This window comes from Neodiprion pinetum, chromosome 6 (assembly GCF_021155775.2).
Source record: "Neodiprion pinetum isolate iyNeoPine1 chromosome 6, iyNeoPine1.2, whole genome shotgun sequence".
NCBI lineage: Eukaryota > Metazoa > Arthropoda > Insecta > Hymenoptera > Diprionidae > Neodiprion > Neodiprion pinetum.
In genome coordinates this window covers 686,394-710,370 of record NC_060237.1, presented here as the reverse complement: position 1 = coordinate 710,370, position 23,977 = coordinate 686,394, and the positions used below count along the sequence as shown (strand labels likewise).

Here is a 23,977-nt window from a genome sequence, read left to right as displayed (position 1 = left end):
GGAACGGAGAAAAATACACGTATGCTTTTCACTCAACCATATATTTATATTGCCGTGCATCGATACTTCATGGCTCGTAAAAACGCCTCGTCGAACCAGAGGAAATGTATTTTTCGCGTCATGGCATTTCATCGCAGGCATTGAATGTAGTGATTTTAAAAAGACATTTGCGAACGAATCGTGTTCGAAAAATGGCGACGTAGCGCTTTGTGTGGCGCTGTTTAAAAATAGAAATATACAAATACGCTTCCTTGTGAAAATGGAAAATTTAATCAACCAGGAATAAAATTGCGTCTGTGAAGAGGTATAATATGAGTTTACTCTGAGAAACGCAGGTTCATTTACGTTATAATAATTTTGTGAAACGCTCGATTCTGTGAAACGGGAATCAAAATTACTTTATGTAAACTCACTTTAGCTAGTCGATCTTTGATATGCGATTTCAATTATCAGGGTCCATGACTGTTCAGAACGAAAATTGAAACCGAGTGAAAATATTTTCATGCTCAAATCTTCTGATCTTCAGTTCTAGTAGTTACACCCAAAGTTATTCATTATATTTATACTATTCATCACGTTATATTGTATCGGTTCATTTTTAATGTGTACCCACGCTTGAGAAATCTGTGAAGTTGAAAAGGACCGGAATTCTTATAGGAATTGGCAATCTAAGGAAATCCGGCTTGTCAATAAACTTGGTGCAAGCCGGTGTTATTTTTGAAAAACCAACAATTCATTAGTTGTTTACAGTTCTCGATCTCGAGGGCCGCGCAATTTTTCCCTCTTCATCTCGGCCCCTTTTTCCCCGCTTTCTTTCGCCCCTTTCCGTTCCGTCACTTTCTCCCGTTCCTCTTTCACCCACTCAACGGCACACGGCTGAACTCAAAGTGTACTTCTCTGCGGCTTCGTTCTACTCTCTGTATCCCGCGGGATGACACAAAGCCGTAATCAGCACCGGCACTAGGAAAAAGGTCCGCTCTTTCAGTTGACCACCGAACACGACCGCCGAACCAGCCGGACAAAAAGGCAAGAAAAAAAGCAACTGAAATACAGGGGTAAAAACACCGCACCATCACCTTCGCGTTTAACACGGACAAGCTGAGCGCTTTATTTGACTGGAGTGAGATTGAGATAAAGTCCGCCTAGGACCGGAAATTACCGGGGATTCGTACTTATTCGTATTTATTCTGTTTCATGCCAGCCTCGGCTGCTTAGCTCCTAGCGGGTAATTTCTCGTTTCATTAGAGAGAACGAAGAATTCTGACACGCCTGCAGTGCAGTCTGGGCAATGTTTGATAAATTTCTGAACACCTCGTGGACCAGCGGAGCAGAAAACGCCGGGTTTCTCGAAGGGTGCGGGTCAGGTTTATCTCTCGATAAAGTTGAAATTACGTTTCGCAGTTTTGGTCGTTTGCGTCATTTGGCTTACACACCTCTCGACTTATTCTTGTCGAGTATTTCTTCCAGGTTTCCGTTCGTACGAATGCCGCATGGTAACTTTTCGTCATTTATAACTTTGCGATAATTCAGGAGAATATTGGAAAGTGAACTGTCACGTTGTCAGTCCATGTATATGTATATTCCATCGCAGAATAACTAGAGCTTCCATTTTTAATTCTTCTTTCGTGTAGACCGCGAGTATAATTTTAAGTTCAGACAATCTTTAAAGGGGAGTGCGGCTGAGGAATGCCTCTTCTATTGTTTATTTTCACTTCTAGTCAGGGTGGAGAATTTGTAACGACGGTCAATGGAACACAATCATTTCGGAAATCGAATATCGCCGACTTTTGCCCTCCTATCCATCACAATCACCGTGACGCGTTGTCATGTTACGTGTCAGTTCCCCTCTTCGAATCGAACTTATTTTAATAATACACACCTCTACATACGTTGGCCGAAGTGAATCGTCAGTCTCGATTGATGGACGAAATGAATCATATAACCTGAATCGTATGGCGGAGGCGACCTACACAAAAGTTATCGATCGTGTCGATTTCCTGAATTCGGATGAAAATGGCTTTGAAATTTGACCAGTGCTAAAAATAATTATTATACAGGATCGAACAGTCGTTCAATTTTTTTCAGTGTCAAAATAGTTTTCTTCAATTCGAAAATTTTGGATAAAAAAATGTGGGGGATAAATAAGGATCAGACGGCGAAGGAATACGGAAACGAGGGTCCGATGATAGACCCGAAAACGAACCTACGTCGTCGGAGTTAAGTCGCGTCACTGTATGTTTTACCAGTCTTTGTCCCCTTGATTTATGAGGCCATAAGATGGGTGGGTTCAGATCGAATGCCCGCAGAACGACGAGCCTCCTTCATATATAGGAGCGCTTGAATGGGAAATGGTTTCAGTTCAAAGGGCACCGATAAAGAGCGTCGCTACTTGGGCTTACGTGTACGTTCGATGCTTTTACGCCGAATCGTGAGCAGCTCGAGTCTCATTCAACAGCACAAGGCCTACGAAACGGGAAATAATTGTCCTTGTTTGATTTTTCTATCAGCAGGTGGTATCCGTCACCGTTGAACCGAAGCGAAGGCTGCAAAATACACACACCGAGTTGTTCAGCGTATCGGAAGAACGGGGCGGGGTCGACGTTCGGAATTTGAAAAGTTCCGAAAGCGCATGATTCCAAATTATTTGCTGGCGAAATTTGAAGTAGAGAAATTAAACCCAGTTCAAGTTACGATAGAGAAAAGTTCGGAAAAGTAAAGTTTCGATGGGGTTGAATTCCGAAAATTAAAACATACCCACATATATTTAGTCAACGAGTAAGAAAATCAGATGCCAAACATAAAAATATCGAAAATCTAACACTAAGGAAAATTAAATTTTCAGCGTCGGATTTTGCACCATCCGAAACCTTGATGTTTCTTCGCAGTTTAATTTCTTTACTTTGAGTTTCACTGTTAAAAAATACGGAATTAGGCGCTTTCGGAACGTTTCAGATTCGAAGTTTCAACGAATAACGCTGTTGGTCTTATTGTTCATTCAGCTCCCTCGATCCTGCAGGCACACTTGTACGTTAAGTCAACGAGCTTGCAATTTCGAAATGGTAATAACCAGCTCGCTGCAGATGGGATCAGTGGCGCAGAACAATGCCAGGGCGCAGGTTTAATCGTATAATAACGCATTATACATCATGCCTAGCGATAATATGAAGCCAAAAATATTCTCACAATTATGCTGTAGGTGTATATGTATTTGGCCTACCTGTCGCCGGCCGTGCCGCAGGCGTACAATTTAGCTGTAATTATTTTATTTTCATATCGCACGCGATAATCGACCCCCCCCCCCCCCCCCCTTCCTTTTGAATATAGAGATATTGTGTGCATGAATTATAATGCGGAGTTCTTTCAACGGTCTCACGTCCCTTCAGCGTTGATCGTTAGCGTGGCTATACAACAAACATTTGACGACTATTAAAAGTGAGTTAAAAGTTGCCGGGGGAAGAAAAATGTATGCATGGAGAGGAACCGAAGAAGGGGGGAAATAATATAAATGGGTAGAGAAAAATGAATAAATGATGAAATTCCGGCATGTGCGCAGGATATTATACGTATAACTGGTCATAGGTATATATGCGTAACTGGAAATGTGAAAATTAGGAATTCCCAGGCGAATCAGCCTCCGTTTTATAATATATGCAAAAAAGTTTTTTCCTCCGTACGCATATATATTGTATACATTCAGCTGGGACGTCTAATACTGGAACCGGAATCGACGAAAACGATTTCATTTTTGTATATTTTTATTTCATATATCTCGCACTCCGGAAGTCGCCGCATGGAATTTTGATGACCCGATGAGATTTGAAACTGCGTCAGTCTGATCGTTTCGTGGTCAACTCACAGGCTAAAGTGAACTCACGGCTGCTTGAACTCGAGAGAAATGTTTCACGAGTCACGTTGTTTTGCGTGAAACGATTTCAAGGAAGGAAAAAAATAGATACAATTTTAACGATTAATATCGAACCGTGATATTGTAACGCACCTCAGGCACATGTAGGGGCGTGATTTAATTCAGCGGATGAGCGTTGCACACCTTCGTGGACGTTTTGTCAGTTTGCAAAATTGAATTCGTCCCTTCATTTTTCATCTGGATGGAAAATAATGCCGGCTTTTGCCGAGGGACGAAAAGAGAAGAGAGGAGGGGAGCTCTCTTGAATTTTTCATCGAGGCTGCGCATATTTTGGCAAGTCACCCACCGCCTGCCGCTGCACCCGGCCCGCGGTTCAATCAACCGAGCTCCGTTTTGCCTCTTCGGATTTTCAACGTGTCCCCGAGCGAGAACAAGGAAAAGCAAAAAGGCAGGGAGAAAAGGATAAATGAAATGAAAAAAAGAAGGAAGAGCTAAAAATGAAAGAAAATCCCGGCTGAATTCGAGGACTCCACAAATAATTCTGACTTCGGATCTACGTATATGCATGGTAACTCGTCGCTTTTCATAATCATCGCGTCGCCACGTGAACCACACTTAGGTAGGTATTCCGTTTATTCTGTGCCTTCATTCCTTGACAATGCAATGCCCGGCGTCTCTAATAGCGCTTGACGATGAGAATATTTTTACTTTCTCTCTCTCTCTTTCATATACTTATCTCATTCGCATTATTCCTCTGGATCGACGACCCGCAAATATTTCCCAGTCTTCAGCAAATCTCCCGAATAAAAACGTTGGCGAGAAAAGTTTTAAGCCCCTTTGTTTTCACGCAGACTTGGTATAACATGAAATTTATATTACCGTCAGCAGCTAATCTACATGAAAATCCGGAAGTAATGAATGTTTCTTCACAGTGCGAGTAAGTTGGAAAAATATATTGGGCGAGAGAGTGAGAGAGGAAAATAGAGAGAAAGAAAGAAAGAAACAATCAAGAATTCTTGCAGAAAACAGCTGGACAAGGGTTTTTCTATGACCTTAGAGGACCTTGCGTGCGCCGAAAATCAGACGACGGTGGTAAATCACGCCTCCCAAAATCCCGCGAATGCAGGGTAAGAGTTTCTTTTCTCGATAAGATCGGGTGGTTCCACCCCGCAATGCACATCCAGCCCTTCTGCGTCTTCTCTGGCGAGCAAACAAAACGTCTCCGTAATCCGCATGAATACGGGGAAACTTGGCAGGCAGCATTGTGGATGAGAACGAACGACGGAGTGAACGGAGTTGCACTTTTCCCGAGCAGACGTAACGCTGGGCTTCGCCGGCATCGAGTCTTACGGTTGATGAATTGACGCGGCGCAATCCTCCTGCCCGCGGGTCTGCATGGAGTTTCTTTTTCTCCTCTCGACTCTCACCCTCGCTTCGCTGTTCCATCTTTTCTCTGCTCTTTTTCCCCAGAGGGTATAATAATTCTGATGGCAGACCGATGTACAAGAAATATCTTGGTCTTCGTTGATAATCGACCGGCGAAGGGAGCTCTCCGTTCGTTTCTTCGCTTTCTTTATCCCTCCCTTTCTTTCGTTCGCTCTCATTCCTCCTCCTCATCCTCTTCCTCCTCCTGGACTTTATCCTAATGACCGAGAAAAAAGAAACCTGCAAGAACTAGCTGGAGGAGAGGGATAAATGCCGGATAAAGAAACGATACACGTGCAACTGCCAGCGGAGTAACTATACTTTGAATTAGAGGTCGGTCCGTTCTTCTGCAGGACCTCTGGGAATTGAACTGTCAGGTCGAGATTCCGCGTCAAGATGAACCGGTGGCCTAGTAAACGAAAGGAGCAACGATGAAAATGTATTACAGTTTATAAATTGGCCCGAAGACGGGGTTTGTCGATCATGCACGTTTTTTTTTTTTTTATTGTATTACTTTCTATTCATTTTTTTCTCTTTTCATTTACCGCACGTTTTTCCATTTTCTTACATCATCTTCGTCGTATCAATCGAAGAAAGTTTAGGAATGTGCGAAAAAAAATAAATAGAATAGACTTTATTATCAGACACCTTGAGGGGAATTCAGGCAAGACAGGAGAGAAAGAAGAGTCGAAAAAGTGATATGAACAAAAAACATGAATGGGAAAAGATACAGACGCGACAGTAGAAGGGTACGATCCAGGCATTACACATCGAGCTTTCACGCTCGACAAGCCTTTAATAATTCCATACCCATGTTTTTATCACTTTTCGCAATCTGATCCCTCACATGAGGAAAGATATGCTGCAGCATCGTACATTCACCACTCTCACACTGGAGTGAAATACTTCAATTCCACCGCTTTTTAATCACATCTCGCATTCAAAAGCTACGCGAAATAATTTAACGACGAATGGAGCAGCATTGTTCAAAACGTCAACGGAATTTTTTTGTTTGTTTTTGATTTATAATTAGTTTGTTATATGTGCAGTAGCTTTCCTCCCCCTCTACTTCAACGGTAATTAAAATTATATGAATAATATGTTGAGTAGAATTGAACTCGTACACGCGGTTAATTCGGAGTTCTGATATTATAAACCAGAATTCATTTTGATGAAATTCATGTCTCGAGAAACGATGCCACAATTCTATTTTCGATCAGCGATAAAGATTATACGTTTCTCTGTCCACGATCATAAATGAGGATATCCGGTAATTGTTGACACGTGCTTTAAACCGATAGTACGATTTGTCCCTTCAACCCCGTCCGTTGAGATTCAAAAATATTTGTTTACCCAGATCAAGACAATCGAGTGTAACCAGGCGGAAAAACGTTTCGGCGAAATTTGAATGCGTAGTTAGAATAGCTCGAGTCGCTATAAAGGGAAACAATTAGGAAGTGGAAGGGGGCGATTTGAGTCGCGGGATTCCTCGGCAGTAGCCGGTAACGGCCGGCTCTTACAATTAGTGAGTTTCGAGTTTTACTTGAGCTCCACGAGCGAGCTCAACGGGATAAGTGCAGAGGCTCACTCGGTGGGCGGAGACAACGAGGGCTAGAGATCGAATGGCACGTATCATCCCCCAGCTGGGGTGGAAACAACTGGAATCTGAAACAAGAAAGCGATGTGTATAAGGGGCAAAACGCCAGGGGATAAGCGATAAGCTGCACGCCGCTCTTGCCGGCGCGGTGGTCGGAAGATGACGGAAGGCTGGAGAACTGGCGAGGATAATGCTCGGGGTGAATGAGAGTGAGAGGAGAGCCGAGATGAACGCGCAATTAGCCGGCAGGGCTCGAACCTCGATACGATCGGCGTTTACCTCGTCGTCTGTACGTCACTTGATAACTTGACAGTAGATATAATGATCGTACCTAACCATTTCCGAAGGGCGGTTTCAGTTTCGATTTCTATACCGTAGACGGGCTTACGGCTTCGCGTGTTTCCGTCAAATTTCCTCGCTCGCGCTCATAGCGGGTGAAAAACATCACTCAAGTCGTACCCGTACCGAAAAAGTGCATGTGACGAATGTTCTGAAAAATCGTTAAACAAATCAGCTTCACCTTCGTTAAGTAATTTATAAATAGTATGTATTTTATTGTGCGATTTGTTGTATGAGTTATCAGCTTGATGTAAAGTATATAATTAAATATCTGATTTGAAATACAATTTTTCATACTATCAGATTTCGAAGGAAGGAAACAAGATTTGTGACCGAATCGAATCTCACTGCTGTCGAAGTTCGAGTCGCTCACTTGACCACTCGAGCCACTGCACTCGTATAGCAAAAATCAATTTACAATAATTGTCATTATAACAAACAATATTATGACATAATAAAATCGGTATTATTTTCATCGTGTGAATATTTCAATGTTTGTCGAACCTATGCCAAGTTCCCTCAAAGCGGTTGAGATTTATGATTGTAAAACTGAACCTTTGTTGTAACAAGTGCGTGGCTCAGATGATAGAGTGACTGGTTCGATTTCAACCCGAATCGTTTTCTCATTCTCCGAGAATATTAAAAACAATACAGTAAATCAGATATCGAATGATATGCTTTGTATCAAGCCGATAACTCTTGTAACAAATCACACAACAGAATAGACGACAAGTTACCTGATAAACGTAACGTTGAACTCTTTCATAATTGCGTACGATTTATCACATGAATCACTTTTCAATTATTCAGAACATTTATTACATTAAATTCTTCAGTAAGAGTGCTCCGAGTTCTCCGCCACTTTCTAGCGGTGGCGTGATCTCGCGGTCATTACGAAGGGACGGTTTTCGCAGTGTATCAGACATTTCGAACTCTAATGTATCATTAATGTCTCCTCTCCTCATTTCCATTACAATCAGTTGAGACACGCTTTGACTCTAAAGCGGAATAGATGTGCCCGATTTTAATCTGGTTTCAGCGACTTGGTAATGTTCATCCCGGGGATTGGGACAAGTGTTCAAAAATGTAACGACATTCTCATTAACCAAATCGTAAGAAATGGTAGTTTGAGCCGAGGCATTCCGAGGCCGAGGAATACGAGGAGGGAACGCGGCTATAATGAAGACTGGGATTCGTGATAATGGTCAGCGATGAACGTTTATTCTTGGTATTGTTGGCCGCGTTATTAGTACACGTTCTAATCTGAGACCGCAGCTATTTATACGAGCAAGTGAATAGCGCGCGTTATACCTACAAAATGCATTAGCGCTCCAATTTCCGCGATTCTTATGGTAATGGTAAGATTTTTCCACCTGTTAATATAGGATAACAAACCGAGCATACCCACTCGGCTCCTGCATACTAGGGTGGATTTTATTTGGGTCATGTCGGAATTTATTCACGCTCACCCCCAAAAAGTAATCATGTTGTATAGAAAAAAATCCGGCGAAATCCAAAAAAAAAATTACCGAAAATTCTAACACAATTTCGAGCCAAGTAGTCGAAATTTTTTTTTTTTAAGAAAACTGTTACTTTAAAACCATACATCATAAAATCAAAATAAATTTGCTTCGCCTATTCTGTAGGAAATTTAATGCTCTACAAAAAAGATGTCTTGTAAAATATTCGTAAGCCTAATATTTATCAGGTTATCAGTGAAAATGTGATCTTCTGATTACCGATTAGTTTTTGGGGGTGCCACCCTACTGTATACCCTTCATCAGTTTGACACATGATCCAACCCTCCAATTCGTAATCCATACGCACCCTCGGTGGACGGGAGTAGGTAATAATGTTGATGAAACTGTAAAAAGGCGCTTGGAAGTCACGTTTGCTTTGTGACTGCACCAAGTTTACCGTAATACAATTAATTTTTCTTCTGGTCTTTACGGCGAAACAATCGGCCATGTGGTCGGCCATCAGGATGAAGTGAATTCAACCGGTGAGGGGTGGTCCGTTGTTTGCAGTAACTGTAATTCGGTGCTACCCGGATGTCGATATGGTCCTCGTTGTCGTTGAGTCGCCGGCTGTGAAACGGCCACGGAACTCGTTGGTCTCTGCCGCACGGAATCGCGTCGAGTCGTTCAGTATTATATAGTTGTAAAGTAAAGCCTGGTGAGGTTGAAAATTGTACACGTGTCGCCTGCAGCTGGGAGCTCTTACGATTTCCTCAGCGTTGCCTATTATACTTGCAGGCTTCTTTACCGACTCTTGCCTTTACTTTTGTTTCTCTTATTTTTATTTATTTATTTTTTTTTCTCGATTTCATACTTTATTTCCTCTTTCACCTCAAGTCTGCCGCTGATTTTTTTCCCCTCTTCGCGAAGGAATTCATACGCCCGTATTGTTTTTACCGGTAACAAAGAAGTCGCTCCACTTGAACTCCGTTTCGAATCACGAACGAACTCTGGCGCAACGGCTAATTACCAATTAGGCTTTTCCCTCACTTCGAATTCATTATCGGGCCTCTGGAAGTTTCTCTTTTTTCCCCTTTTCAAGTCACGATCGATGTGCCACGTGATTTCAAAACTTTTGGATACGTTATTTTGAGCACAGCGCTATTGAACTCAAGATATCCAAGTGAGCGTTGCAATAAATTCGCTGAATCCATCACGTTGGTAAACTGGTTTTGAGCGACTCCAATCATCAATCATCGAGATCTTTGATTAGAGAAAGACGCTAACAGAGTGAGATGAGATGAAGGTTTCGACAGGCCTCTCCGAAATGAAAGAGTGCGAAGACCGTTCAAACAAAGTACACCAGAAGAGCATCAAATTGGAAATTTCGTATCCCCATACAAGCTTGAGTCTAACCAATACAATGTATTCAGAAGCAAAACTTTGGTCAAATGATATTTCAACACGTGTCATCCTGTCTCGCTTTTATTCGTTCAAAGTCTTTCAACCCTGAATGAGGAGGTGTTCCAACCGAGCCGTGAGTCCACGACACGCACTGTACAGAACCACCGGTATAGCTTCATCCAACTTGCCTGTTTTAAACTCGGTATAAATTTTTTAGAAATAGCTTATGCTCAGGCAGTTTAAGTGTCGCGACGAGACGCAATTGGGGTGCTCTTGGTCTCGTCTTCTTCGTTGTTTCTCGGGCAAAGTTGCCGCCGAAATAAGTTTAAGCGACGATGTTTCTATAACTCTCATTCGGTTGCTACACTCGTCGCAAGACTCCGACCGTGTACTCGGATCACGCGAGGATCCCTCGTTTCAGGGGTGCGAGTACAAAAACGGGGAAAATGAGTAGAAAAAACCAAGAAAGAGATCCACCGCAGTTTTCCAGAGCGAGAGAAAAAAGAGAATGCCGTGTTTTTGCCTTACCCGCAGCCCGTTCCCCAAATTGGGTTAGGTACAGAAGTTCATGCGATGAAATTTTGATAACATCTAACAAACAGGATCCTCGCCGACTGCGGTTGAATCGCCCGAATTTCACATCTCCGCATCGCGGTGCGTGCCGACATTTGCATTCAACTCCGCAAAAGTAATTTGCACTTTTCTTCCCAAGGATGCGCTGGGTGCGAATTCGACCGTAGTTTATTCGTTTTTGTTAAAGCTACTCGTGGATCCGGAATGCGAGTTTGAGTTTTTATTCGACTGTTAGTAAAAAAAAAAAAAAAACGGAAAGCAAACTTACGTACGTGATATTTGCTGGAAACGATGTTTGCGGTTTCTAATTAATGGATTCATTTCAGGAATTAAATCCACCGATCGATAGAACGCATTGAGCACATCCACCTTTCATTACATACGGAAAATATTTTCACCTCAGCCGAGGTGCGGCTGCAGCATTGAGGGGTGGTTTCATGTACGTTGGAAAGTATGCGGATACCCATGTTGTACCATACACGCTGTACGATCGTGCCGGGCAATTGAAATGAGTTTTGTTAACGAGGGAAAAAAAATAAAGCCTACCTAACAGTTTCCCTCCAGGTCTACATATAATTATACCGGCGAGGTGAATATTCACTCGCCTACTCTTAACCGGGCAAATCAGGCCGTGATGATTATCGTATACTCGTGTGGTCGAGTAAAAGCTTGCGATATAATGAACACAACATTATGAGAACATTTTTATAACCCTGATGAATTAATGCTGGAATTAAGAAGAACCCAGCTACCTTATTTTAATAAATTATCAGAGCCTTGTCGCAGGGATCGATAATACGAAAGCACTACCTCAATTTAACTACGGACGTCCTGATACACATATCCTAGAAGAAACGCGAACGGAGTGAATTAGTCGAACGAAATTTGAAACAATGGCTGGCCAATATCTTTACCGCGAATGTTACGGGTTCTTTAGGGCTTTAGAAATTTCGTCGTGGAATTAGATTGCGAATACATCGAAGACGCTGCGCAGCATGATATCGTTCAGAAGTTACCCTGAGCAAAAATACACGCCTCAAGTCATCCATCCCTCGAAACCGCAGCATACTTGCTTGATCCTTCGTGAAAAATTCGCGAACCTCACCAAATCGCTGTCGCCCATTCATTTCCCCGTAGCTCCTCCCATCAGATTTCCGGAAGATTTGCGTATTACGGAGTGACTTTGTAATATTTGATATGGTATATTTGATGCGGAGCAGACGAGGCAATGCGCCATCGCGAAATCCTCGCACAGCTTTGGCACCCCTTTCAAAAAGTTATATTTTCCACAGAGTTAAATTTTTCACGAAGTCTTCGGCTAGTTTTGATCCACAAACGAATTGGCATTCGAACATCACGTTCACAGCGTTTCGTTGGTGAGCTGATTACTCCACCAGTCGTACATCAACACACACATAGCATAGGGGCTGAATCAGGACTCCAGGCAGTTAACCAATTTTGGAGAGTGATTAATTGAGGACGAGCTTACCGCTAACGATTCCCCTGCGACTTGCATTATACTCTGTGGTTCAGGCTCTGCAACACTTCCAGGATTAATTTGGACTTTGAGATTTGAACCAGCGTCAGCTTCTCGATCAGCTGATCGCGAAACCTCGAGGCTCTATAGGAAAAAGCCATGATTTCGAAGTGGGTAAAAAATCGGTACGCACAAGGCGCGATGTTCGAGGGGTGCAGCATCATAAATTTTAGAAGTAGAGAGTAGTGCCAAAGGAATGACGGTTGATGAAAGTGAGGATGAAAAATGCCGGGGACCGAGACGGAAAGTGAACAAACTCGAGCCTTGTAAAATGACGAATGCAATCCCCTGTCACAAGGGTTGGTTATACACACACGCCCACCTATGTATGTATGTATGTATGTATGTATGTATGTGACTCTGGGAGTTATACAGCCTGGAACCACATTTCTACGGGACTTCATACATCACTTGTCCCCAGTTTCATTCCGCGTTATGAACCCATGGCTGACTCGGTATACCGCGATGGGTTTGAACTGCGGCCAAGAATTCGGTCGATCCTGCACCGTGGTTGAGTCGGTGTTTTGCGGCCAGAAACATGGCGGGTATAAGGGCCGCGCTCTCCTCGGCGAAGAGGCGAGCCTTTCGGTTATCCGGGATGAATTTCATTCGTCCCGCCGAAGCTCCGGGAGCTTCCATCTTATCCCGTCCTGTTTCACCTTATTCGGTGGCCAGCCAGACAGCCAGCTTGGAGGGTTGCGGGGTGAGGAGAGGATGCAGGGGATAACCCACACGAGGCAGAAGTGATTTGTATTCGTCAGACGCTGAGCAACGTGGAGGTCGCTGCATTACCAACTGCGCCACATCCCTACCTCAACTCTGTCTCATATCGCCGTTTTCCCGGGACCCGGGTTATCATTCATCACGTTAATAAACCGCCCCCGCCTGGCTGCCAGCCGGGCCGACATCGGTGTCTTATTACTTAGCTCTTTGACGCGTCCAGAACCCGCATGCGTAGGTACATCTAGCGCCGAGCTCATGAACCTATGAACCATTTGTTGCGCTGAATAAGAAACGACGCGAGGCTTTGGAGTCCGGCTGATCACGTGCTTTCGTGATCACAAACCGGCGCCCCGTCGACCCCACTGTTTGGGATCCGCCGACCACCGGGGGTGGCGCATCAGCCTTTATGTTCCCACAAAGGGATTCACCCACCCCCTTCTAGACCCGGGCATGGTAAACTTCTGGAAACACGAGATAATAGTCGGTACTTAGAGCTGGTACTACTCCGGCACTAATACAAAGCTTCCCTTCTTCCTGCTCCTTCTTGCTCACCCCTCAATCCACACATCGCGAAGGTCATTAGTCAAAACCCGTTGAGGGGTTGTCGAAAGCTTCGCATCGTTCTCAATCTCGCTCACGTCAAACCTTCTCTCTATTAAACCTCCCCTCACGCCTTGGTATTCGGTGTAACTTCGTATTCCCGCGAGTACCTGCAGCCGATGATCGATGCCGGTTCTTTATTTCGTCGTCCCGAAACTGAAGGGAGAACGAAAAATGGTAAATTCTATACAAATATGAGTGAAAATCAATCCGTCAACGAATTCTTTCATCGGTTTTTCACGCTGCAAGGGATCTGGCCATATCCCAGTTGGATACTCGCGAATTAAACCGAGAGGCTCGGCTTGTGTTGAAGTTGATGGTGAACCCGGTTTTCGCCGCCGGAGGCTTCGCCAAATAATTAACGCCTCCGCAAGGCACGTGAGGTGTGGAACCGACGTGGCAAAACACATTTGGGCTTGTGTAGACACGCTTCGAAAGTGCCCGATCCCCTCTCGAACATCTTGAAACCAATTGGATATCCTGCAGTTGAAATGAATATTCAGGATCAAGGAGCTAATTGGTTTGATCGAATAACAGATTTTGGAGCCTAAAGATTGATCTGGGTATATTCGATTTTCCTTCCCGATCCAGAGTTTTTACTGTATGAAAGTCCTCCCCGATCGGCGTTGGGTTATAAAACATGGATGCCCCGGTTCAAGAGAAGGAAAAAGTTGTATGAAATTTGAGTAAGCTGTTACCGGTTTCCTTGTTCGCCGGCGGGGTAAGGGTAGTATCTATGCGTATCGAATCGGGACGGCAGCGTGCGATACGTGTCAAGAGATATTGAGACCGCGGAGGAGGAAAAGCAGGAGCGGGCAAGCGATTCAAGGTTATAAGTGGATATGTGGGCTGCACGGGCATGTGCAAAATAGAATTTCACCAACGATAAGAATTTTCATATGAGAAGCGGCAAAGTTTTGCGTCAGCTGGTTGTAAAATATTGCAAAGCCTTGGGGTGGATCAGGCGAGTGACGTACCCCTTTTAGTTATTCATCATTCGCCAGGACTAGAGGCTTTGGGTGAAGATAGGTTGGGTTACACTTGCCGTTACCGATCGCGAGTTTCGCACCTTCGTTCCGAAACTCATTCCGCACCCGCGACCGTAATACTGGTGGATAAAAACGGCGAATGTTTTATTTTTCACTTTGGAACCGCTGGGATTGCCCTGCTCGCAAGTCACGTGCGAAGAAATTGACGTCGTTACGTACCTACGTTCGACAAATCTCTGATTCGGTTTAACGTATGACAGGTTTTGTCGAATCGGGGAGGGTTTTTCGACACCTCACGGTTAGCCTGTATTCCCTTTTTCCTTCCATCTCGTCAGTATTATACCAATTATTTCCTTCCTCGTCGCGACTTGTACCTCTACTTCTTTCGACTATTATTATACTCCAGTTCCGGTATACCGAGTAACCGGATATCTCCTTCCCGACCGTTAACAGTGCTCGATCATGAGGGTTGATTGATTACAGACCGGTTTCCTCACTCGAGGGTTATAGACATTGTGCAAGAGCTGCTTTGCCCTCCGTGCCCATACGTCTGGGCGGCGGTATGCTTACGTATATCTGTGTACCGAATGTTTGCGGCCAGGATCATTATCATGGTGTCCTGGAAGTCCTTGAAGTCCTCGAAATATCCTTGAAATTTGCTTGTGCTTAAAAAGTCCTGGAAATATCCTTGAATTTCTCATGTGCCCTGGAAATATTCTATTTTCAAGTTTTGCTGCGAATGATATATTTATTTGCATTTACTGAGTAACTGTTTTTAAAAAATGGTTTCCCACCTCAATTCGCGTTTTTTGTTTTTGCCTACTCACAGGTCTTGGTAGAAGTATTGTATATGTCCGTATTTTTATTCATTCTGAATGTCCTTTAATAACCTTGAAATGTCCTCGAATTTGCTACGAATTTTTCACTGGACACCATGGTTGTACTCACAGGTGATCCTGATCCGTTTGTGTTTCGCTTCCTGCGTCCCGATAAGCCGCTTCCTCCTCCTCGACCCTCGGCCGAAGCGTGGAAGAAAGGAAGCCGCCATCGTGACGAGGGTTGGATCTGGATTGTTTGATCGATTGCTCGCGACTAATATTTTCGAGTCGTATGTTCCCTGACATCTGCACGAGCAGCCCTTAAATCGTGAGCGAAATCTGCTCCATTTTCGGTGATCCTCGCATTTCTGGTTATGCAAATCCGTTTTTCTCCGATATCTGTTATAATTTTTCCGCGTGCTTTTCGGAAACGCTTAATCCGCAAATTCTAACCGAATTCACTAGAGGGAAAACCACTTTATCGCCGTAGTTAGCAGCGCTGCGGGCTGGCTTTCCCTTAGTCTAGATTCGCTATATCGTCCTAATTCGACGTACTATTCCTGTAGCTGTGATTATAGCTATTGGCCCGATTATATCACTATTAATACCGCAATTAGCGGTAACCAATTACATACTCTCTGCCAGCTCTGCACGTGTTCCGCAAATTTCCATGCCGTGTATCGTACAAGCCTGTAATCGGACCGTGTAACGAATTGTGAGAAAGCTCAATCAGACGATAATCCCTTTATGTGATTATCAAATTTGATTCATCGAATTACATTCCCAATTTCCCGATGTTCTATGATTCATTTGAAATCGAAGGATTATTACGGAAACCAAAAGTCGTTGGCCAGTTCCGAGAATCGATTCACGCCGGTTATTTTATAGTGTTCGAGTTCCGGACGGACGAGGCGACGAAATTGATGAGCACACCGTATTGAATAGGTGAAAAAGGAACATGTATCAGAAAAAGAATCTTTGAATCAGCGGTGAATAGACCGAAGTCACGCTGCTATATTGTTCACTAATGGGTCCCGAAGGAATGAGCTACCCTGTCACGATCCCTGGTCGGTTCTGCGTCCGCGGCGCGTGTCGAAGCAGTATAATTTACGATTGTTCGAATACAATCTTTCTGAGCGAAAGTTCATTTTTTGAACAACAGAGGAGAAATTACGCAAAGCTTTTTCCATTCTGTGATCGCATCTCCCGATCGATTTATCTCATCGATTCGAATATTTATGAATTTGCGAGACACGTTCGTCACGATCATGATATGTTAACGTCAAATCAATGATAAATCAGAGAGACGAAAAAATTAACAGAGAGTAAATAATGAAAAAAAAGAGGATAAAAGTGAACTTGTACACCCCACACCATCCATGCGAGAAGGCGCAAGGCGAGAGTTTGAGAAAATGACGTGATGGATCATGTCACGCCTACTCTTGGGCCGTTTGAGGGCTCCTAAGAAATATTCTTGGCAGTAGATAAGCCTCTGCTTAAAAACTTTCTCAATCTTCTTTCTCCACACTTTCAAGGGCTTATAAGAAGGAAGCCGCGGTAAGCACGGCGGCGAACCGGGGGGGAGGCAGATCGAAGATACGATGCCGTTGGTGGAGAGGAAAAGAAAGAAGTAATCGAGAGAGAGAGAGAGAGAGAGAGAGAGAGAGAGAGAGAGAGAGAGAGAGAGAGAGAGAGGTCGGAACGATATCGACGATTCCTCGAAATCAAGGGACCCCCTGGAGAGCTCTTTTTTTCTCCGCTAAATGATCATCCCCATATTTTTTCCCCCACTTAACCCATCTCAGGGTAGGTATGTAATGTATACATATACATATATATATGTATATATATATATATATATATATATAAACGTATATATAATATATATGTATGCACATACTTTCTTGTGTTATTGAAGGTGGGATTGATTTTTCATTGTCTTGAACATATTTCTTACCAAAGTCTCTGTTTCCCCGACCCAATTCCGCATCCCCGCATCCTTTTTACTCCAGTGATTGAACGGTTGGATTAAACGATGGAATAGACGAACTAGCTGAATAGCAATAATACGACGTATTAATACAAACTGCATCGGAAGTTGGATTATGCAGAGATTGGGAACGATCACCGTGCTATACCTTCACCGGTTGGTCAGGAATTGAATGGAGCGGAAAATCCTGCTGCACGTACTGCGGTAAAAGGGAACGGATTAAGAAGAAAATAGTTCTTACGTATCTACATTCCCGTCTGCGTATGAGAAGCGGTGAAAATCCCTCGTCGTTTCGCGTTCGCAGGTTAGTATTATTCGGGCGAGAGAAAATCATCGGTAATATAGAATCCCGATTTTTCTCCACGCTTTTTTGCATCGTTCTGTTTTTTCCCTCTCCGTTCCATTTCTTATTCACCTGGAACGAGGACAGGATTTTCTCTCTAATACCTCCATTTGTTGGCCAGCGTGCACCCCATGAAAAAAAGTCTCGGCAGCCCCGTTTTTCCTGTTTTTGCTCCCCCTCTTATCTCCCAGAAATTTTCATTTCCAGTCACGGAGAGGACATCATCGACGAAGGGGTCTCTCCACGACACTCCGTCTGTATATAGTCCGAGACCGAGGAACCTCGGAGGTCGGGGTAGCCGAAAAAAGCTCGATGCCGATCGGGTTCCGGGGTTAGGGGGAGGTGAGGGAAGTATAACGCCCGGTAAACGATAAGTACCACGAAAAAGTCGGAGTCCCAGGCGAGGGCGGGACCAAAATTCCCGTACATAAGGTGCGCATCACGGTGTCGGGAGATTTGTATTCCATTTGCGGCGGACGTTTGCGTTCATATTTAAAACGGACCGCGCATCGCATAAAAGCAATATGTGCGGAATGTGTGCATTAGAATTCCCCTCGCGGACGAAGAGTCGGTGGCGGGACGGCGTTTGGTCGTTGTTTTGGTGCAAGCCTGGCTGGCACCCGCCGAAGGCCGACTCCACGACTTTTTCGTTTCACTCCGGGGTGGTTTAATTTAAAAGCGGGCAGCAAGAAAGGAGTCATCAGGTGTGGAAGCCGTGGATCGGTGATGCGAAATTAATTGGAATTCCAATCGGAGATTAGAAGGCGAGCTAGACAAGGACCTTGGATCGAGGTTTTCCAGTACAAAATAGGACATGCGCTGCGCTGTATGAAACATGTGAAGTCATTGTGTCGACAATGAAAAATTCCTCGATCTTGTATCTTCGCGACATGGGATCCAGGCCTTCTTCTCCATCCCCCGGAACCCTGAAACCGGTACTTTGATTTGAAATGCAGGAGAACCCTGACGCTTCCGTATCCGGAAAAGTGGGGTCGAGCTGCCTCCCGGGATTCCTTGGGGATGCGGGTCGACGGTACCGCGGGTGTAAAGGTCGGGGCGCTGGTGCTGAACTCAGAAATTGATTTACCTACTTAGAAACTACTACGATAGACCGACAGACAGTCAGACAGGCAGATAAACGCACTCACACTTTTTCCAGGCGGTGAAAAATCGACGCGATCTTCAATTGTCAACTTGAACCCGACCGTGCAGCCGTCAATCGATTTTCTCCTCCTTATCCTCCTTCTCCTCATTCGAATACTTACTTCGCTATCAAACTTACTTACCGCCTCACTCCGCGCCACGTACATTCTCCATGTACTCTCGTTTCGATCCTCACGGTTCAAGGAACGCCAAGAATACGAGCTGGATCCTGTTTCCAATTACCAACGTGCCGCCTTCTGCGCTCAGAAACCTCGAGCCCGAACAACAGCGAAGCGGAGTGAGTGAATTTATGTAGCGTTTGTTTTTTCTCCCTCAAATTCGAGCATTCTGTAATATGTAAAAAGAACCTATAAGAAGGTGAAGAAAGCACTCTGAATATGTCAGAAAATGGAATCGTATTTAGAAATACAATTTCGACTAATCGATGACGCGGCCGAAGTGTCGAGCCAATAATTGAGGATAATTAGAGTGAAAAAAGGAGGTGAACAAGTCGGAAGAAACAAAGGTGAGAGAAATTCAAAGAATAAGAAGAAGCGAGAGAGGGAGACGTGCACTTAAGAGAAGAGTAAATTAATTAAAGTCGGCACAGCTTCGGCGTATATAAGACGCTGAGTTGACTGAAGAGAACGAGAGAGAGAGAGAGAGAGAGAGAGAGAGAGAGAGAGAGAGAGAGAGAGAGAGAGAGAGATAAAGGGACAGCGAGCGTATGTGTCGGAGTTGAAAAACGCGACTCCGAGACGTGAAAGATAAGATCCGGTAAGATATACGTGACAAAGGGCAAATGGGTTACGTATCTTGTTAATTAAGCGGAACAACCGAAACGGGAATGTATTGCCACCCGAGTAATTGGATCGCTTCGAGTGCCACGAGACAGTCTAGGCTCTCCTCTGCCAGGCCTCTCTCTTCGTCAACTGGGCGAGGAAAAGAGGCATCGAGGTCCTACGCTTTCAAAATATTTGCTCGGAGCGGGTCCTGCAGGGCGGTGCAGAGTGCTCGATCCGTGACAAAATGCTCAAGGGATTCGGAAATTCCTCTAATTGGAGCCAATATCCGCTTCGATACCTTCGCTCCTTCACCCCCTCGGTCACACGTTCCCTATATGTCCCTTCGCCCTCCAATATACCGTCGCCCAATCGGTACAGGGTCGACCGTTAACGGGCCAACAAACTCATTTACCTCCGCCTAAACTGGTGCGCCTGATCCTTGGTTATAACGCCGATTCGTACATTGGATCGTCCAGATTTCCGATACTTCGCCACTTTCTACCCTGTCGTTTACTTCGTTATCGTGCAGTTATTTCGGTACTGCCGGAAATTGCGTATCTCAGGAGCAAGCAACTGTCTGAACTCTGGTGGAAATATTTTCCTCAAAGTTCCCTCTAACGCCGGGAATAAATTTTCTGATTTGTAATTTTCAGTGATACTCATGTCGGGAGACAGCTGAGGGTCGCATAATACGGTATGAAAATTTTATCGGAAATAATACAGACGTTATATCATTTACAGGAGGAGGGGGTAACCAGAAATTGCCAAATCAAGAGTTTGCCACAAATTATTGTGATGAGAATATTTAAAGTGAATAAAAATGTCTCACAGAAATTTCTAAGCAAATATTTCACGGTGCGATCCTTTGACGTTTATCTATTCATCAATCGCTTGGTCGCGGGAATAGTTTCGTTCGTTACAACATAGAAAGAAAAAACCTGATAAATATGTTCGAGAATTAATAGGTAGAATCCGTGTGCAACTTTCGGAAAGCATTGAGCGTCTGAGCGGTGAATTTCGCTCCGCGTTATAACGAAATGGCGACATTCAATCGGGGTAGGATTTTGATTGGGAAATAAGTTGAGCAACATCACCGTATCTCACGACTGTCAGTCCGCCTTGTCTATCTGTCAGGTTGACACAAATTACCTTTCTGCCTCGCAGAGACAGGAGATTCCAGCGACAGACGTTAACCGTACCAGAGGCATCGGGGAAGGTAACGAGCTTCCACCGCCCCCGCCTGCACCCTTCTGACCTCACGCTCGAAATTGCGAACCCTCCTCGATGCGGTGAATAAACGCGTATGGACGCTTCCGTTGCACGAAGAGAGCTTTTACAGTTCTTTCGGTGCCGCAGAGCTGGCTTGAGGCGTTACTCGCAGAGATGAAAACGGGGTTTAAGGAGGGGGAAATTTTACTTCGGTGCAGCTTGCGTTCGTTTTTTCGATCCTTAAGCGGCGATGATAAAGAAGCGAATAAGAAAGCGAGACGCGTATCAATCTGCCCTCTCCGGTCCCGCGAGTATCGAGCCGAAACTGCGGCGCACGCGAAGACGATCTGTTCGTCTTACCCGGGTCCCCGGGCTCAGCGACTATAACGACCTCCCGAGGTTGCTTTATCACGTGCAGGGTATTCGCTGTACCTCGAGAAAAGAAGTTTCACCGTGAAAAAGAACAAAATCGCACGTACCGTCGTTCAACTAAAGCGGTTAGCCTCATCCAGCCTCTCCCTCCTTTTCCTCCCTTTCCTACCATCCCAGAAAATAGTTTCAATCCCGTCACTTCGAAACTGCGCCGGTGCACGATTTTTAAATTCCTACGTTCTTCGCCATATCCCAACGCTGTCACCAATTCATGAAACTTCAATGTTCTCCATATCGCAGAGTTTGGGCAAGTTAATTGAGCTCGACGAATCAAAATTCTTTACTGGAAAACTCCAACGCTGTCTCAAGGAATCGGGTTTTCAGCGTCTTTGATCTCGAGAGCTGCCCGCGGGTGGTGCTTGAGAAATTACGGGGGGTAAACTAGCTCGCGGTGACGCCTCACAACAATTGATTTCCCCGGGCAAGCACCACTCGGTACACTGCGGCAGCGGTTGTGATCTTTAAATTTCACTTTCGCTATCCCTTTGAGGGCGGGGAGCATGAGCGCCGCTTTTCCTTTGTGAAACAAATTAGCCTCACCGGTAATACGTACGCGAGCAGGAAGCGAGCCGCCGCCTCCCGCCCCCCAATTACGGAGTACGAGCCGCGCTCCACCCGATGTCATTAACGTTTTTTCAATTTTCCCACCGACATTATGTGACAATGGACTCGACGCGGGTACGCGTGGGCGTAACGACGAAAGCGGGACAAAACATACTTCCGCATCGTCCCTGCGGTGCGAGGCTCGAGTGAGCGAGCTTTTGTCAATCAAGTGCCTGTTTTCCACGGCAAGGTGTCAGGGCTCAGCCACTCACCCACTTACCAATCAAAAGAATACCCTTGCAACGAACGAACCCCGTGTTTCCAAATCGGACGCCTACGACCGGCGGCCTGCGGATATTAGCGTCGCACCACCGTCTGGGTAGCAATTTTCGGGAGGACCGACCTAAAACAATACGCAACCCTCAAGACAAGAGGCTCAAACTTTGGCATAATGAGGGTGCCCTCTGCGCCCCGCGTAACCTTTGCAGCTCGTGACCCCGGGATGCGGAGTGGGAAAGAGATAGATATGGAGAGAGTGAGAGGAAAAGTACGAGATAAGGATGGGGGAGGGCAGAACGCAGAGCTTGACGAGGGTCTCACGAGGCGTTGTCCAGGACGGATGGGTTGTGTGCGGAGAGTCTGTCCCGCCTTCATCTCGCGTGTGGATGATACAGGTTTATTGTACGATTGTTGTATGGGTTTACATTTCGGTCCTCTTGGGGTTCTTTTCCATGCCCGCCTCGTTTTCCTTCGTTTTTTCTCCTTTCCTCTGACCTCTTTCTTTCTCTCCTCTTTCACCGCACGTGCAAATATTGTCTTTCATACGGTAAGGTTTGAGGTACTCGTACAGGTGACGGATACAAAAGGCTCGACCTTCCGGTTGACGTTTCGGTTGTTCGAAGCATTCCCAGGAGTAGAATGACCTGCAGAGAGGAGTTGGGGGAGCGTGTAATCTTCTATTTTTTTCTACAAGTTATATTACGTCATTTGCGAACCGCTAACAGTGCGGCTATTTTCGCCTTGAAGTAATTTCTTTCTTAGACTAAAATGTTTTTCGTTTGACTTTATAAAAATGAATTGCCGGCAAAAAAGTTACTAAGAAAAAGAGCATCTCCATACGGACAGTGAAAAGATTTAAAAAAAAAGTGCTTCTCAGGTAATTCGCAGAAATTGAAAACAGAAAACTTGTTCTTAGATATGGATGAAGTAAAATGTTCAGCCTAAATGTTTACAGCTCTCAGTACAACGTCAATAAAACTATAGGACATAAACACTCAGCGCGTGCCTGCGTGCGTGATAGACGGCTGTACTTCGGTAGACAGTATAATGTTCGCCTATCCTACGGTTGATGAAGATTCGTACATAGATAGTCATGAACGAGAATAGAAATAGGGACGTACCTATCAACTCATCTACATTCTTGAACGCGCAGCTGGATAGCCAGATATCGTGTTAAGTTTATCGTCAAACCCGAGAAGATTGCTTTTTCAATATAGATAGAAGTTTTGACGAGAGAAAGGAGTGGTGGGGTAGGGGGGAGGGGGGGGGGGGGGGGGAGGAACACGGAAAACAACGCAATATTGACAAATAAGCCTTTGCCAAGTTTCCCGCGTCTTTTCGGAAACTGTATTCATGTGCCTTATACCCACAATACACCCTCTTCACCCGATTAGTTTCACCGAAAAAAAGTTGCGTCGCAAACTATGTGCGGTATGCACACGGCTCTGTTTTTTCCTCAGGCACCAACGTTAGCGAGCTTGGTATTTCTTTGGCGTATGGTCGGTGGTGAATTGCTGGATTCAATCGTCAATCAATACGCTCAGCATTCACGAAAATTAACGTGACATCGTTCGATGTATATCGCTGCCATTATCTGCCCATTAGAGGGGTCGATATTACGTCTATTATGCATTTACTGTACATTGACATCGTTAACGGTGACCCAAACGAGGCACATCACACTTATGAACATCGTTTCGTAGTAATGTTAAGGAATTTCTACAAACTTGTATATAAAACGATTACGCCGTCTGTTTAAAGATAGGAAATCATGGGGTGCTCTGCTTTTATTCACGGACATGAAATGTCGCCTCGCTCAATCAGTTTCGACGAACATTTTTCGCTTATCCTTTAATGACGCTCTCAATTGCGAAAGCTTGGCATTTCGGAACTCGATGGTTTTCCAAATTATCACATTACTCAACA

At 44.7% G+C, this 23,977-nt stretch overlaps 2 protein-coding genes across 5 annotated transcripts in view; one reads left to right on the top strand and one right to left on the bottom strand.

The window, feature by feature from the left end:
* Positions 1-23,977, top strand: part of LOC124220916 (protein O-mannosyl-transferase TMTC1-like) — a 144,767-nt gene that overhangs the window by 17,122 nt on the left and 103,668 nt on the right. The gene's annotated exons all lie outside the window — the stretch shown is intronic.
* The window catches only part of LOC124220917 (trypsin-1-like), an 89,087-nt gene that overhangs the window by 55,449 nt on the left and 9,661 nt on the right, over positions 1-23,977 (bottom strand). Inside the window, exon 9 of the mRNA XM_069137038.1 lies at positions 18,947-19,151. The gene's annotated coding sequence lies outside the window, so the exon portion shown is untranslated. The remainder of the gene's footprint in view (positions 1-18,946; positions 19,152-23,977) is intronic.